A 13,672-nucleotide genomic window follows, 5' to 3' on the forward strand; every position below is an offset into this window, starting at 1 on the left:
AATCCCCGGCCATTCTGGCCAGCTTTCGATTTAGGCTGTCATGCCGGGAAACACGTGGGAGTGGGATGCACTGAGGCTGGCTGGGATGTGGCCTGCATAGGGGCCTCCTCTTTTCCTGACTCCCACGCTTCTCGTGGGCCTAGGGTTTCCTGGGTCTGGCTCAAAGACTTCCACAGTCACCGTTTCCCTGTTCACGGAGGACGACCCTCATGGGGACCGTTGTACACGTGTTTCCTTCTAAACGCCGTCACGGTGCAAGGACTCGGCTGCTGTGATCCTTTTGGAAGAGTGAATTCCGGCGACATCTGCCCACAAGGTAACTCTGGTCCTCCCAGTTCTCTCAGACTGCTGCGTGATTCCCGTAGGATGAGAAGCGGGCAACCGTGTCTGGCTTTTGCCTGGTCATCTAGGTTCATTTCATCTGCACGTCCATTGTCCTCGTGGAGGGGCTGTTGCTGGGTGGAACGGCCTCTCGCCTCGGATCTTTGGGCTGCCAGGAACTTCAGGGGGCACAAGGCTCTTGGAGTGGGCTGACTTCAGTCCAGGTCGTGGGTCGTGGTCTCTTTGTAGGGCCCGGGTTTGTCTGCACTCTGCTGGAGGCTCTCGATTCCTCTGGCAAGAGTCCGTGAACTTGACTTGGACTCCAGCACAAACCTTCTCGTTCTCCCAGGCGGGCCTTGCTTTTGTCTTGCTCTCACAGGGGATCCACAGTGCCCCTCAACAGCACTGGTGGACAACCACTTCAATCTTGCAATCGCCGCAGATGGCCTCTGAGACCCTCTCTCCACCTCACGTGCCCCCATGGGATGCCAGTTCCAGGGGTGAGACCCCTTCTCCACTGTGTCCTTCCCTTGGTGGCAGTTCCCTTTTCTCTCCGACTGCCGTGCTGAGAAGCAGGAGTCCATAAACAGCCCAGGATGAAGGGAGGCAGTAAGCTCAAGGGTCCCGCAATCTTCCGCTGACACCCTCCTCTGGGGTCTCAGGTATTCATCCATCAGCCGGAGAGCCCTCGACGACTCACCAGACTGCATTCCCAACCCTCTGGGACCCGATTCCTGCACAGAGCCGTTTTCGGGAATGAAGTCGGAAGAGCCCTCTCCAGCGCCCTCCTCGCAGTCTCCCATCGCCTCCTCCTCCAGGGGGAGGCGACCACGGAGACGGCCTCGGGAGGCCCTTTGGGGGAGACTTTTCTCGGCCCGCAATGGTAGTCGGAGGCAGCCCTTTTCCTCAGACCAGGCCGGCTCTGCCTGCACCATGTTCCTTGCTTAGGCAGGCTGACAACCATGCCAGCCTGGCGCCCGAGCCAGCCCCTCGAGTGCGCATGCGCCAGTGGCCGGGCACCTGGCGCGAGTGCTGAGCCCTGGCTTGCGTCACAGTGAAGGTCTTCGTTGCCTGGCGACGAGTCCCTGCGGCTTAGCGGAGAGGGGGGACCTCTGTGATGGGCGTCGGTGTTGGGCTCCCGCCTGCGTTCTCTTGGGTATCCACGGTATATTCCCACCATCTAGGACAGGGCAGGGCAATCCAGCCTGAGGAAACATCCGGGTAAGGCCCAGGGATCCACCGCGAAATCCCTAACCATCCAAAAGGATCCGCGCCATGCGTCAAGCTTGCCTGGACCCAGTGGGGGTCAGTCTCCTTAAATGTTGCCCCCTCCCCCCGCCCCGTGATTTCTGACTACAGCAGGCCTGTGTTCTCGGGGTGCTCTCTCCCGGGAGGGGCTTCCTGGCGGAGCAGAACCGCGCAGCCTGAGAAGGTGCCCGGAGGTGTATTTGTGCGGGATTGTTTCGAGTGTTGGCTGCCCGTGTGTGTAGGCGGCACTGTGTGTGTGTGTGTGTGTGTGTGTGTGTGTGTGTGTGTGTGTGTCTGTTTGTGTTTGTGCGGGCAGGCGCGCGCGTGCTTGTGTGTGGCTCTGCGCGCGCGTGTGTGTGTTTGGGCGTGTGTCTCTGTGGGCCTGTGTGCTGTGTGCCTGTACGTGGCGCCTGCCGATAGGAAGATGGCTCAAGCACTGCAGCCCTTATTTGTTTTTTCTTTTCGTGTACCCCTCCTGCCCCCGAGTCCACCGACCTTCTGGTCCGCCACTCTGTGAGGCTCTGCTTGGGTTCCGGAACTCCGTGTCCTTTGTTTTTTTCCGTGGTTCCTGTATCCGGGGTGAACTGTGGGACTGGCTGAGACTCGCAGGAGCCCTAAGCACCTCCCCCGCCGCAAAGCGGCAACTCTGCTAGCAAGGAAGAGGAGCACACCACCCCCGAGAACGGAAACCTCCGAGTGCCTCATTTTCCTGTGGCCAAGCCAGGGCCCGACCCTAGCAGTCCTGTGCGCAGGGCTCCTCGAATCCCCCTGGAATTCGGTTCCTAGCCGAGCAGCCGCTTCACGTCGTGAGGTCAGGAGGCGGGCACTCCTCCATCGTCTTGAGATTTCATTCCGGGGACGGAGAGGTTGGGCAGCAGTTTGTTCAGATGGGGTGAGGATGCAGTCTGGTGAGGTGTGCGTGGGGTCCCCCACCTTCATCTGCTAAACAGGTGCCTCCAGATGAATACGGAAGGTACTTCCGACTCCACCCCCGCGTTCCCTTGGTGGCACTAGCGGTCCGCACCCTGGCCCGGTGCCCATGTGGGAGGACTCCAACGTGCTGGGGGTTCAGTTGGAGCACAATCCCCGGCCATTCTGGCCAGCTTTCGATTTAGGCTGTCATGCCGGGAAACACGTGGGAGTGGGATGCACTGAGGCTGGCTGGGATGTGGCCTGCATAGGGGCCTCCTCTTTTCCTGACTCCCACGCTTCTCGTGGGCCTAGGGTTTCCTGGGTCTGGCTCAAAGACTTCCACAGTCACCGTTTCCCTGTTCACGGAGGACGACCCTCATGGGGACCGTTGTACACGTGTTTCCTTCTAAACGCCGTCACGGTGCAAGGACTCGGCTGCTGTGATCCTTTTGGAAGAGTGAATTCCGGCGACATCTGCCCACAAGGAAACTCTGGTCCTCCCAGTTCTCTCAGAGTGCTGCGTGATTCCCGTAGGATGAGAAGCGGGCAACCGTGTCTGGCTTTTGCCTGGTCATCTAGGTTCATTTCATCTGCACGTCCATTGTCCTCGTGGAGGGGCTGTTGCTGGGTGGAACGGCCTCTCGCCTCGGATCTTTGGGCTGCCAGGAACTTCAGGGGGCACAAGGCTCTTGGAGTGGGCTGACTTCAGTCCAGGTCGTGGGTCGTGGTCTCTTTGTAGGGCCCGGGTTTGTCTGCACTCTGCTGGAGGCTCTTGATTCCTCTGGCAAGAGTCCGTGAACTTGACTTGGACTCCAGCACAAACCTTCTCGTTCTCCCAGGCGGGCCTTGCTTTTGTCTTGCTCTCACAGGGGATCCACAGTGCCCCTCAACAGCACTGGTGGACAACCACTTCAATCTTGCAATCGCCGCAGATGGCCTCTGAGACCCTCTCTCCACCTCACGTGCCCCCATGGGATGCCAGTTCCAGGGGTGAGACCCCTTCTCCACTGTGTCCTTCCCTTGGTGGCAGTTCCCTTTTCTCTCCGACTGCCGTGCTGAGAAGCAGGAGTCCATAAACAGCCCAGGATGAAGGGAGGCAGTAAGCTCAAGGGTCCCGCAATCTTCCGCTGACACCCTCCTCTGGGGTCTCAGGTATTCATCCATCAGCCGGAGAGCCCTCGACGACTCACCAGACTGCATTCCCAACCCTCTGGGACCCGATTCCTGCACAGAGCCGTTTTCGGGAATGAAGTCGGAAGAGCCCTCTCCAGCGCCCTCCTCGCAGTCTCCCATCGCCTCCTCCTCCAGGGGGAGGCGACCACGGAGACGGCCTCGGGAGGCCCTTTGGGGGAGACTTTTCTCGGCCCGCAATGGTAGTCGGAGGCAGCCCTTTTCCTCAGACCAGGCCGGCTCTGCCTGCACCATGTTCCTTGCTTAGGCAGGCTGACAACCATGCCAGCCTGGCGCCCGAGCCAGCCCCTCGAGTGCGCATGCGCCAGTGGCCGGGCACCTGGCGCGAGTGCTGAGCCCTGGCTTGCGTCACAGTGAAGGTCTTCGTTGCCTGGCGACGAGTCCCTGCGGCTTAGCGGAGAGGGGGGACCTCTGTGATGGGCGTCGGTGTTGGGCTCCCGCCTGCGTTCTCTTGGGTATCCACGGTATATTCCCACCATCTAGGACAGGGCAGGGCAATCCAGCCTGAGGAAACATCCGGGTAAGGCCCAGGGATCCACCGCGAAATCCCTAACCATCCAAAAGGATCCGCGCCATGCGTCAAGCTTGCCTGGACCCAGTGGGGGTCAGTCTCCTTAAATGTTGCCCCCTCCCCCCGCCCCGTGATTTCTGACTACAGCAGGCCTGTGTTCTCGGGGTGCTCTCTCCCGGGAGGGGCTTCCTGGCGGAGCAGAACCGCGCAGCCTGAGAAGGTGCCCGGAGGTGTATTTGTGCGGGATTGTTTCGAGTGTTGGCTGCCCGTGTGTGTAGGCGGCACTGTGTGTGTGTGTGTGTGTGTGTGTGTGTGTGTGTGTGTGTGTGTCTGTTTGTGTTTGTGCGGGCAGGCGCGCGCGTGCTTGTGTGTGGCTCTGCGCGCGCGTGTGTGTGTTTGGGCGTGTGTCTCTGTGGGCCTGTGTGCTGTGTGCCTGTACGTGGCGCCTGCCGATAGGAAGATGGCTCAAGCACTGCAGCCCTTATTTGTTTTTTCTTTTCGTGTACCCCTCCTGCCCCCGAGTCCACCGACCTTCTGGTCCGCCACTCTGTGAGGCTCTGCTTGGGTTCCGGAACTCCGTGTCCTTTGTTTTTTTCCGTGGTTCCTGTATCCGGGGTGAACTGTGGGACTGGCTGAGACTCGCAGGAGCCCTAAGCACCTCCCCCGCCGCAAAGCGGCAACTCTGCTAGCAAGGAAGAGGAGCACACCACCCCCGAGAACGGAAACCTCCGAGTGCCTCATTTTCCTGTGGCCAAGCCAGGGCCCGACCCTAGCAGTCCTGTGCGCAGGGCTCCTCGAATCCCCCTGGAATTCGGTTCCTAGCCGAGCAGCCGCTTCACGTCGTGAGGTCAGGAGGCGGGCACTCCTCCATCGTCTTGAGATTTCATTCCGGGGACGGAGAGGTTGGGCAGCAGTTTGTTCAGATGGGGTGAGGATGCAGTCTGGTGAGGTGTGCGTGGGGTCCCCCACCTTCATCTGCTAAACAGGTGCCTCCAGATGAATACGGAAGGTACTTCCGACTCCACCCCCGCGTTCCCTTGGTGGCACTAGCGGTCCGCACCCTGGCCCGGTGCCCATGTGGGAGGACTCCAACGTGCTGGGGGTTCAGTTGGAGCACAATCCCCGGCCATTCTGGCCAGCTTTCGATTTAGGCTGTCATGCCGGGAAACACGTGGGAGTGGGATGCACTGAGGCTGGCTGGGATGTGGCCTGCATAGGGGCCTCCTCTTTTCCTGACTCCCACGCTTCTCGTGGGCCTAGGGTTTCCTGGGTCTGGCTCAAAGACTTCCACAGTCACCGTTTCCCTGTTCACGGAGGACGACCCTCATGGGGACCGTTGTACACGTGTTTCCTTCTAAACGCCGTCACGGTGCAAGGACTCGGCTGCTGTGATCCTTTTGGAAGAGTGAATTCCGGCGACATCTGCCCACAAGGAAACTCTGGTCCTCCCAGTTCTCTCAGAGTGCTGCGTGATTCCCGTAGGATGAGAAGCGGGCAACCGTGTCTGGCTTTTGCCTGGTCATCTAGGTTCATTTCATCTGCACGTCCATTGTCCTCGTGGAGGGGCTGTTGCTGGGTGGAACGGCCTCTCGCCTCGGATCTTTGGGCTGCCAGGAACTTCAGGGGGCACAAGGCTCTTGGAGTGGGCTGACTTCAGTCCAGGTCGTGGGTCGTGGTCTCTTTGTAGGGCCCGGGTTTGTCTGCACTCTGCTGGAGGCTCTTGATTCCTCTGGCAAGAGTCCGTGAACTTGACTTGGACTCCAGCACAAACCTTCTCGTTCTCCCAGGCGGGCCTTGCTTTTGTCTTGCTCTCACAGGGGATCCACAGTGCCCCTCAACAGCACTGGTGGACAACCACTTCAATCTTGCAATCGCCGCAGATGGCCTCTGAGACCCTCTCTCCACCTCACGTGCCCCCATGGGATGCCAGTTCCAGGGGTGAGACCCCTTCTCCACTGTGTCCTTCCCTTGGTGGCAGTTCCCTTTTCTCTCCGACTGCCGTGCTGAGAAGCAGGAGTCCATAAACAGCCCAGGATGAAGGGAGGCAGTAAGCTCAAGGGTCCCGCAATCTTCCGCTGACACCCTCCTCTGGGGTCTCAGGTATTCATCCATCAGCCGGAGAGCCCTCGACGACTCACCAGACTGCATTCCCAACCCTCTGGGACCCGATTCCTGCACAGAGCCGTTTTCGGGAATGAAGTCGGAAGAGCCCTCTCCAGCGCCCTCCTCGCAGTCTCCCATCGCCTCCTCCTCCAGGCGGAGGCGACCACGGAGACGGCCTCGGGAGGCCCTTTGGGGGAGACTTTTCTCGGCCCGCAATGGTAGTCGGAGGCAGCCCTTTTCCTCAGACCAGGCCGGCTCTGCCTGCACCATGTTCCTTGCTTAGGCAGGCTGACAACCATGCCAGCCTGGCGCCCGAGCCAGCCCCTCGAGTGCGCATGCGCCAGTGGCCGGGCACCTGGCGCGAGTGCTGAGCCCTGGCTTGCGTCACAGTGAAGGTCTTCGTTGCCTGGCGACGAGTCCCTGCGGCTTAGCGGAGAGGGGGGACCTCTGTGATGGGCGTCGGTGTTGGGCTCCCGCCTGCGTTCTCTTGGGTATCCACGGTATATTCCCACCATCTAGGACAGGGCAGGGCAATCCAGCCTGAGGAAACATCCGGGTAAGGCCCAGGGATCCACCGCGAAATCCCTAACCATCCAAAAGGATCCGCGCCATGCGTCAAGCTTGCCTGGACCCAGTGGGGGTCAGTCTCCTTAAATGTTGCCCCCTCCCCCCGCCCCGTGATTTCTGACTACAGCAGGCCTGTGTTCTCGGGGTGCTCTCTCCCGGGAGGGGCTTCCTGGCGGAGCAGAACCGCGCAGCCTGAGAAGGTGCCCGGAGGTGTATTTGTGCGGGATTGTTTCGAGTGTTGGCTGCCCGTGTGTGTAGGCGGCACTGTGTGTGTGTGTGTGTGTGTGTGTGTGTGTGTGTGTGTGTGTGTGTCTGTTTGTGTTTGTGCGGGCAGGCGCGCGCGTGCTTGTGTGTGGCTCTGCGCGCGCGTGTGTGTGTTTGGGCGTGTGTCTCTGTGGGCCTGTGTGCTGTGTGCCTGTACGTGGCGCCTGCCGATAGGAAGATGGCTCAAGCACTGCAGCCCTTATTTGTTTTTTCTTTTCGTGTACCCCTCCTGCCCCCGAGTCCACCGACCTTCTGGTCCGCCACTCTGTGAGGCTCTGCTTGGGTTCCGGAACTCCGTGTCCTTTGTTTTTTTCCGTGGTTCCTGTATCCGGGGTGAACTGTGGGACTGGCTGAGACTCGCAGGAGCCCTAAGCACCTCCCCCGCCGCAAAGCGGCAACTCTGCTAGCAAGGAAGAGGAGCACACCACCCCCGAGAACGGAAACCTCCGAGTGCCTCATTTTCCTGTGGCCAAGCCAGGGCCCGACCCTAGCAGTCCTGTGCGCAGGGCTCCTCGAATCCCCCTGGAATTCGGTTCCTAGCCGAGCAGCCGCTTCACGTCGTGAGGTCAGGAGGCGGGCACTCCTCCATCGTCTTGAGATTTCATTCCGGGGACGGAGAGGTTGGGCAGCAGTTTGTTCAGATGGGGTGAGGATGCAGTCTGGTGAGGTGTGCGTGGGGTCCCCCACCTTCATCTGCTAAACAGGTGCCTCCAGATGAATACGGAAGGTACTTGCGACTCCACCCCCGCGTTCCCTTGGTGGCACTAGCGGTCCGCACCCTGGCCCGGTGCCCATGTGGGAGGACTCCAACGTGCTGGGGGTTCAGTTGGAGCACAATCCCCGGCCATTCTGGCCAGCTTTCGATTTAGGCTGTCATGCCGGGAAACACGTGGGAGTGGGATGCACTGAGGCTGGCTGGGATGTGGCCTGCATAGGGGCCTCCTCTTTTCCTGACTCCCACGCTTCTCGTGGGCCTAGGGTTTCCTGGGTCTGGCTCAAAGACTTCCACAGTCACCGTTTCCCTGTTCACGGAGGACGACCCTCATGGGGACCGTTGTACACGTGTTTCCTTCTAAACGCCGTCACGGTGCAAGGACTCGGCTGCTGTGATCCTTTTGGAAGAGTGAATTCCGGCGACATCTGCCCACAAGGAAACTCTGGTCCTCCCAGTTCTCTCAGAGTGCTGCGTGATTCCCGTAGGATGAGAAGCGGGCAACCGTGTCTGGCTTTTGCCTGGTCATCTAGGTTCATTTCATCTGCACGTCCATTGTCCTCGTGGAGGGGCTGTTGCTGGGTGGAACGGCCTCTCGCCTCGGATCTTTGGGCTGCCAGGAACTTCAGGGGGCACAAGGCTCTTGGAGTGGGCTGACTTCAGTCCAGGTCGTGGGTCGTGGTCTCTTTGTAGGGCCCGGGTTTGTCTGCACTCTGCTGGAGGCTCTTGATTCCTCTGGCAAGAGTCCGTGAACTTGACTTGGACTCCAGCACAAACCTTCTTGTTCTCCCAGGCGGGCCTTGCTTTTGTCTTGCTCTCACAGGGGATCCACAGTGCCCCTCAACAGCACTGGTGGACAACCACTTCAATCTTGCAATCGCCGCAGATGGCCTCTGAGACCCTCTCTCCACCTCACGTGCCCCCATGGGATGCCAGTTCCAGGGGTGAGACCCCTTCTCCACTGTGTCCTTCCCTTGGTGGCAGTTCCCTTTTCTCTCCGACTGCCGTGCTGAGAAGCAGGAGTCCATAAACAGCCCAGGATGAAGGGAGGCAGTAAGCTCAAGGGTCCCGCAATCTTCCGCTGACACCCTCCTCTGGGGTCTCAGGTATTCATCCATCAGCCGGAGAGCCCTCGACGACTCACCAGACTGCATTCCCAACCCTCTGGGACCCGATTCCTGCACAGAGCCGTTTTCGGGAATGAAGTCGGAAGAGCCCTCTCCAGCGCCCTCCTCGCAGTCTCCCATCGCCTCCTCCTCCAGGGGGAGGCGACCACGGAGACGGCCTCGGGAGGCCCTTTGGGGGAGACTTTTCTCGGCCCGCAATGGTAGTCGGAGGCAGCCCTTTTCCTCAGACCAGGCCGGCTCTGCCTGCACCATGTTCCTTGCTTAGGCAGGCTGACAACCATGCCAGCCTGGCGCCCGAGCCAGCCCCTCGAGTGCGCATGCGCCAGTGGCCGGGCACCTGGCGCGAGTGCTGAGCCCTGGCTTGCGTCACAGTGAAGGTCTTCGTTGCCTGGCGACGAGTCCCTGCGGCTTAGCGGAGAGGGGGGACCTCTGTGATGGGCGTCGGTGTTGGGCTCCCGCCTGCGTTCTCTTGGGTATCCACGGTATATTCCCACCATCTAGGACAGGGCAGGGCAATCCAGCCTGAGGAAACATCCGGGTAAGGCCCAGGGATCCACCGCGAAATCCCTAACCATCCAAAAGGATCCGCGCCATGCGTCAAGCTTGCCTGGACCCAGTGGGGGTCAGTCTCCTTAAATGTTGCCCCCTCCCCCCGCCCCGTGATTTCTGACTACAGCAGGCCTGTGTTCTCGGGGTGCTCTCTCCCGGGAGGGGCTTCCTGGCGGAGCAGAACCGCGCAGCCTGAGAAGGTGCCCGGAGGTGTATTTGTGCGGGATTGTTTCGAGTGTTGGCTGCCCGTGTGTGTAGGCGGCACTGTGTGTGTGTGTGTGTGTGTGTGTGTGTGTGTGTGTGTGTGTGTCTGTTTGTGTTTGTGCGGGCAGGCGCGCGCGTGCTTGTGTGTGGCTCTGCGCGCGCGTGTGTGTGTTTGGGCGTGTGTCTCTGTGGGCCTGTGTGCTGTGTGCCTGTACGTGGCGCCTGCCGATAGGAAGATGGCTCAAGCACTGCAGCCCTTATTTGTTTTTTCTTTTCGTGTACCCCTCCTGCCCCCGAGTCCACCGACCTTCTGGTCCGCCACTCTGTGAGGCTCTGCTTGGGTTCCGGAACTCCGTGTCCTTTGTTTTTTTCCGTGGTTCCTGTATCCGGGGTGAACTGTGGGACTGGCTGAGACTCGCAGGAGCCCTAAGCACCTCCCCCGCCGCAAAGCGGCAACTCTGCTAGCAAGGAAGAGGAGCACACCACCCCCGAGAACGGAAACCTCCGAGTGCCTCATTTTCCTGTGGCCAAGCCAGGGCCCGACCCTAGCAGTCCTGTGCGCAGGGCTCCTCGAATCCCCCTGGAATTCGGTTCCTAGCCGAGCAGCCGCTTCACGTCGTGAGGTCAGGAGGCGGGCACTCCTCCATCGTCTTGAGATTTCATTCCGGGGACGGAGAGGTTGGGCAGCAGTTTGTTCAGATGGGGTGAGGATGCAGTCTGGTGAGGTGTGCGTGGGGTCCCCCACCTTCATCTGCTAAACAGGTGCCTCCAGATGAATACGGAAGGTATTTCCGACTCCACCCCCGCGTTCCCTTGGTGGCACTAGCGGTCCGCACCCTGGCCCGGTGCCCATGTGGGAGGACTCCAACGTGCTGGGGGTTCAGTTGGAGCACAATCCCCGGCCATTCTGGCCAGCTTTCGATTTAGGCTGTCATGCCGGGAAACACGTGGGAGTGGGATGCACTGAGGCTGGCTGGGATGTGGCCTGCATAGGGGCCTCCTCTTTTCCTGACTCCCACGCTTCTCGTGGGCCTAGGGTTTCCTGGGTCTGGCTCAAAGACTTCCACAGTCACCGTTTCCCTGTTCACGGAGGACGACCCTCATGGGGACCGTTGTACACGTGTTTCCTTCTAAACGCCGTCACGGTGCAAGGACTCGGCTGCTGTGATCCTTTTGGAAGAGTGAATTCCGGCGACATCTGCCCACAAGGAAACTCTGGTCCTCCCAGTTCTCTCAGAGTGCTGCGTGATTCCCGTAGGATGAGAAGCGGGCAACCGTGTCTGGCTTTTGCCTGGTCATCTAGGTTCATTTCATCTGCACGTCCATTGTCCTCGTGGAGGGGCTGTTGCTGGGTGGAACGGCCTCTCGCCTCGGATCTTTGGGCTGCCAGGAACTTCAGGGGGCACAAGGCTCTTGGAGTGGGCTGACTTCAGTCCAGGTCGTGGGTCGTGGTCTCTTTGTAGGGCCCGGGTTTGTCTGCACTCTGCTGGAGGCTCTTGATTCCTCTGGCAAGAGTCCGTGAACTTGACTTGGACTCCAGCACAAACCTTCTCGTTCTCCCAGGCGGGCCTTGCTTTTGTCTTGCTCTCACAGGGGATCCACAGTGCCCCTCAACAGCACTGGTGGACAACCACTTCAATCTTGCAATCGCCGCAGATGGCCTCTGAGACCCTCTCTCCACCTCACGTGCCCCCATGGGATGCCAGTTCCAGGGGTGAGACCCCTTCTCCACTGTGTCCTTCCCTTGGTGGCAGTTCCCTTTTCTCTCCGACTGCCGTGCTGAGAAGCAGGAGTCCATAAACAGCCCAGGATGAAGGGAGGCAGTAAGCTCAAGGGTCCCGCAATCTTCCGCTGACACCCTCCTCTGGGGTCTCAGGTATTCATCCATCAGCCGGAGAGCCCTCGACGACTCACCAGACTGCATTCCCAACCCTCTGGGACCCGATTCCTGCACAGAGCCGTTTTCGGGAATGAAGTCGGAAGAGCCCTCTCCAGCGCCCTCCTCGCAGTCTCCCATCGCCTCCTCCTCCAGGGGGAGGCGACCACGGAGACGGCCTCGGGAGGCCCTTTGGGGGAGACTTTTCTCGGCCCGCAATGGTAGTCGGAGGCAGCCCTTTTCCTCAGACCAGGCCGGCTCTGCCTGCACCATGTTCCTTGCTTAGGCAGGCTGACAACCATGCCAGCCTGGCGCCCGAGCCAGCCCCTCGAGTGCGCATGCGCCAGTGGCCGGGCACCTGGCGCGAGTGCTGAGCCCTGGCTTGCGTCACAGTGAAGGTCTTCGTTGCCTGGCGACGAGTCCCTGCGGCTTAGCGGAGAGGGGGGACCTCTGTGATGGGCGTCGGTGTTGGGCTCCCGCCTGCGTTCTCTTGGGTATCCACGGTATATTCCCACCATCTAGGACAGGGCAGGGCAATCCAGCCTGAGGAAACATCCGGGTAAGGCCCAGGGATCCACCGCGAAATCCCTAACCATCCAAAAGGATCCGCGCCATGCGTCAAGCTTTCCTGGACCCAGTGGGGGTCAGTCTCCTTAAATGTTGCCCCCTCCCCCCGCCCCGTGATTTCTGACTACAGCAGGCCTGTGTTCTCGGGGTGCTCTCTCCCGGGAGGGGCTTCCTGGCGGAGCAGAACCGCGCAGCCTGAGAAGGTGCCCGGAGGTGTATTTGTGCGGGATTGTTTCGAGTGTTGGCTGCCCGTGTGTGTAGGCGGCACTGTGTGTGTGTGTGTGTGTGTGTGTGTGTGTGTGTGTGTGTGTCTGTTTGTGTTTGTGCGGGCAGGCGCGCGCGTGCTTGTGTGTGGCTCTGCGCGCGCGTGTGTGTGTTTGGGCGTGTGTCTCTGTGGGCCTGTGTGCTGTGTGCCTGTACGTGGCGCCTGCCGATAGGAAGATGGCTCAAGCACTGCAGCCCTTATTTGTTTTTTCTTTTCGTGTACCCCTCCTGCCCCCGAGTCCACCGACCTTCTGGTCCGCCACTCTGTGAGGCTCTGCTTGGGTTCCGGAACTCCGTGTCCTTTGTTTTTTTCCGTGGTTCCTGTATCCGGGGTGAACTGTGGGACTGGCTGAGACTCGCAGGAGCCCTAAGCACCTCCCCCGCCGCAAAGCGGCAACTCTGCTAGCAAGGAAGAGGAGCACACCACCCCCGAGAACGGAAACCTCCGAGTGCCTCATTTTCCTGTGGCCAAGCCAGGGCCCGACCCTAGCAGTCCTGTGCGCAGGGCTCCTCGAATCCCCCTGGAATTCGGTTCCTAGCCGAGCAGCCGCTTCACGTCGTGAGGTCAGGAGGCGGGCACTCCTCCATCGTCTTGAGATTTCATTCCGGGGACGGAGAGGTTGGGCAGCAGTTTGTTCAGATGGGGTGAGGATGCAGTCTGGTGAGGTGTGCGTGGGGTCCCCCACCTTCATCTGCTAAACAGGTGCCTCCAGATGAATACGGAAGGTACTTCCGACTCCACCCCCGCGTTCCCTTGGTGGCACTAGCGGTCCGCACCCTGGCCCGGTGCCCATGTGGGAGGACTCCAACGTGCTGGGGGTTCAGTTGGAGCACAATCCCCGGCCATTCTGGCCAGCTTTCGATTTAGGCTGTCATGCCGGGAAACACGTGGGAGTGGGATGCACTGAGGCTGGCTGGGATGTGGCCTGCATAGGGGCCTCCTCTTTTCCTGACTCCCACGCTTCTCGTGGGCCTAGGGTTTCCTGGGTCTGGCTCAAAGACTTCCACAGTCACCGTTTCCCTGTTCACGGAGGACGACCCTCATGGGGACCGTTGTACACGTGTTTCCTTCTAAACGCCGTCACGGTGCAAGGACTCGGCTGCTGTGATCCTTTTGGAAGAGTGAATTCCGGCGACATCTGCCCACAAGGAAACTCTGGTCCTCCCAGTTCTCTCAGAGTGCTGCGTGATTCCCGTAGGATGAGAAGCGGGCAACCGTGTCTGGCTTTTGCCTGGTCATCTAGGTTCATTTCATC

Source organism: Macaca fascicularis, chromosome 3 (genome assembly GCF_037993035.2).
Source record: "Macaca fascicularis isolate 582-1 chromosome 3, T2T-MFA8v1.1".
NCBI classification, from domain to species: Eukaryota; Metazoa; Chordata; class Mammalia; order Primates; family Cercopithecidae; genus Macaca; species Macaca fascicularis.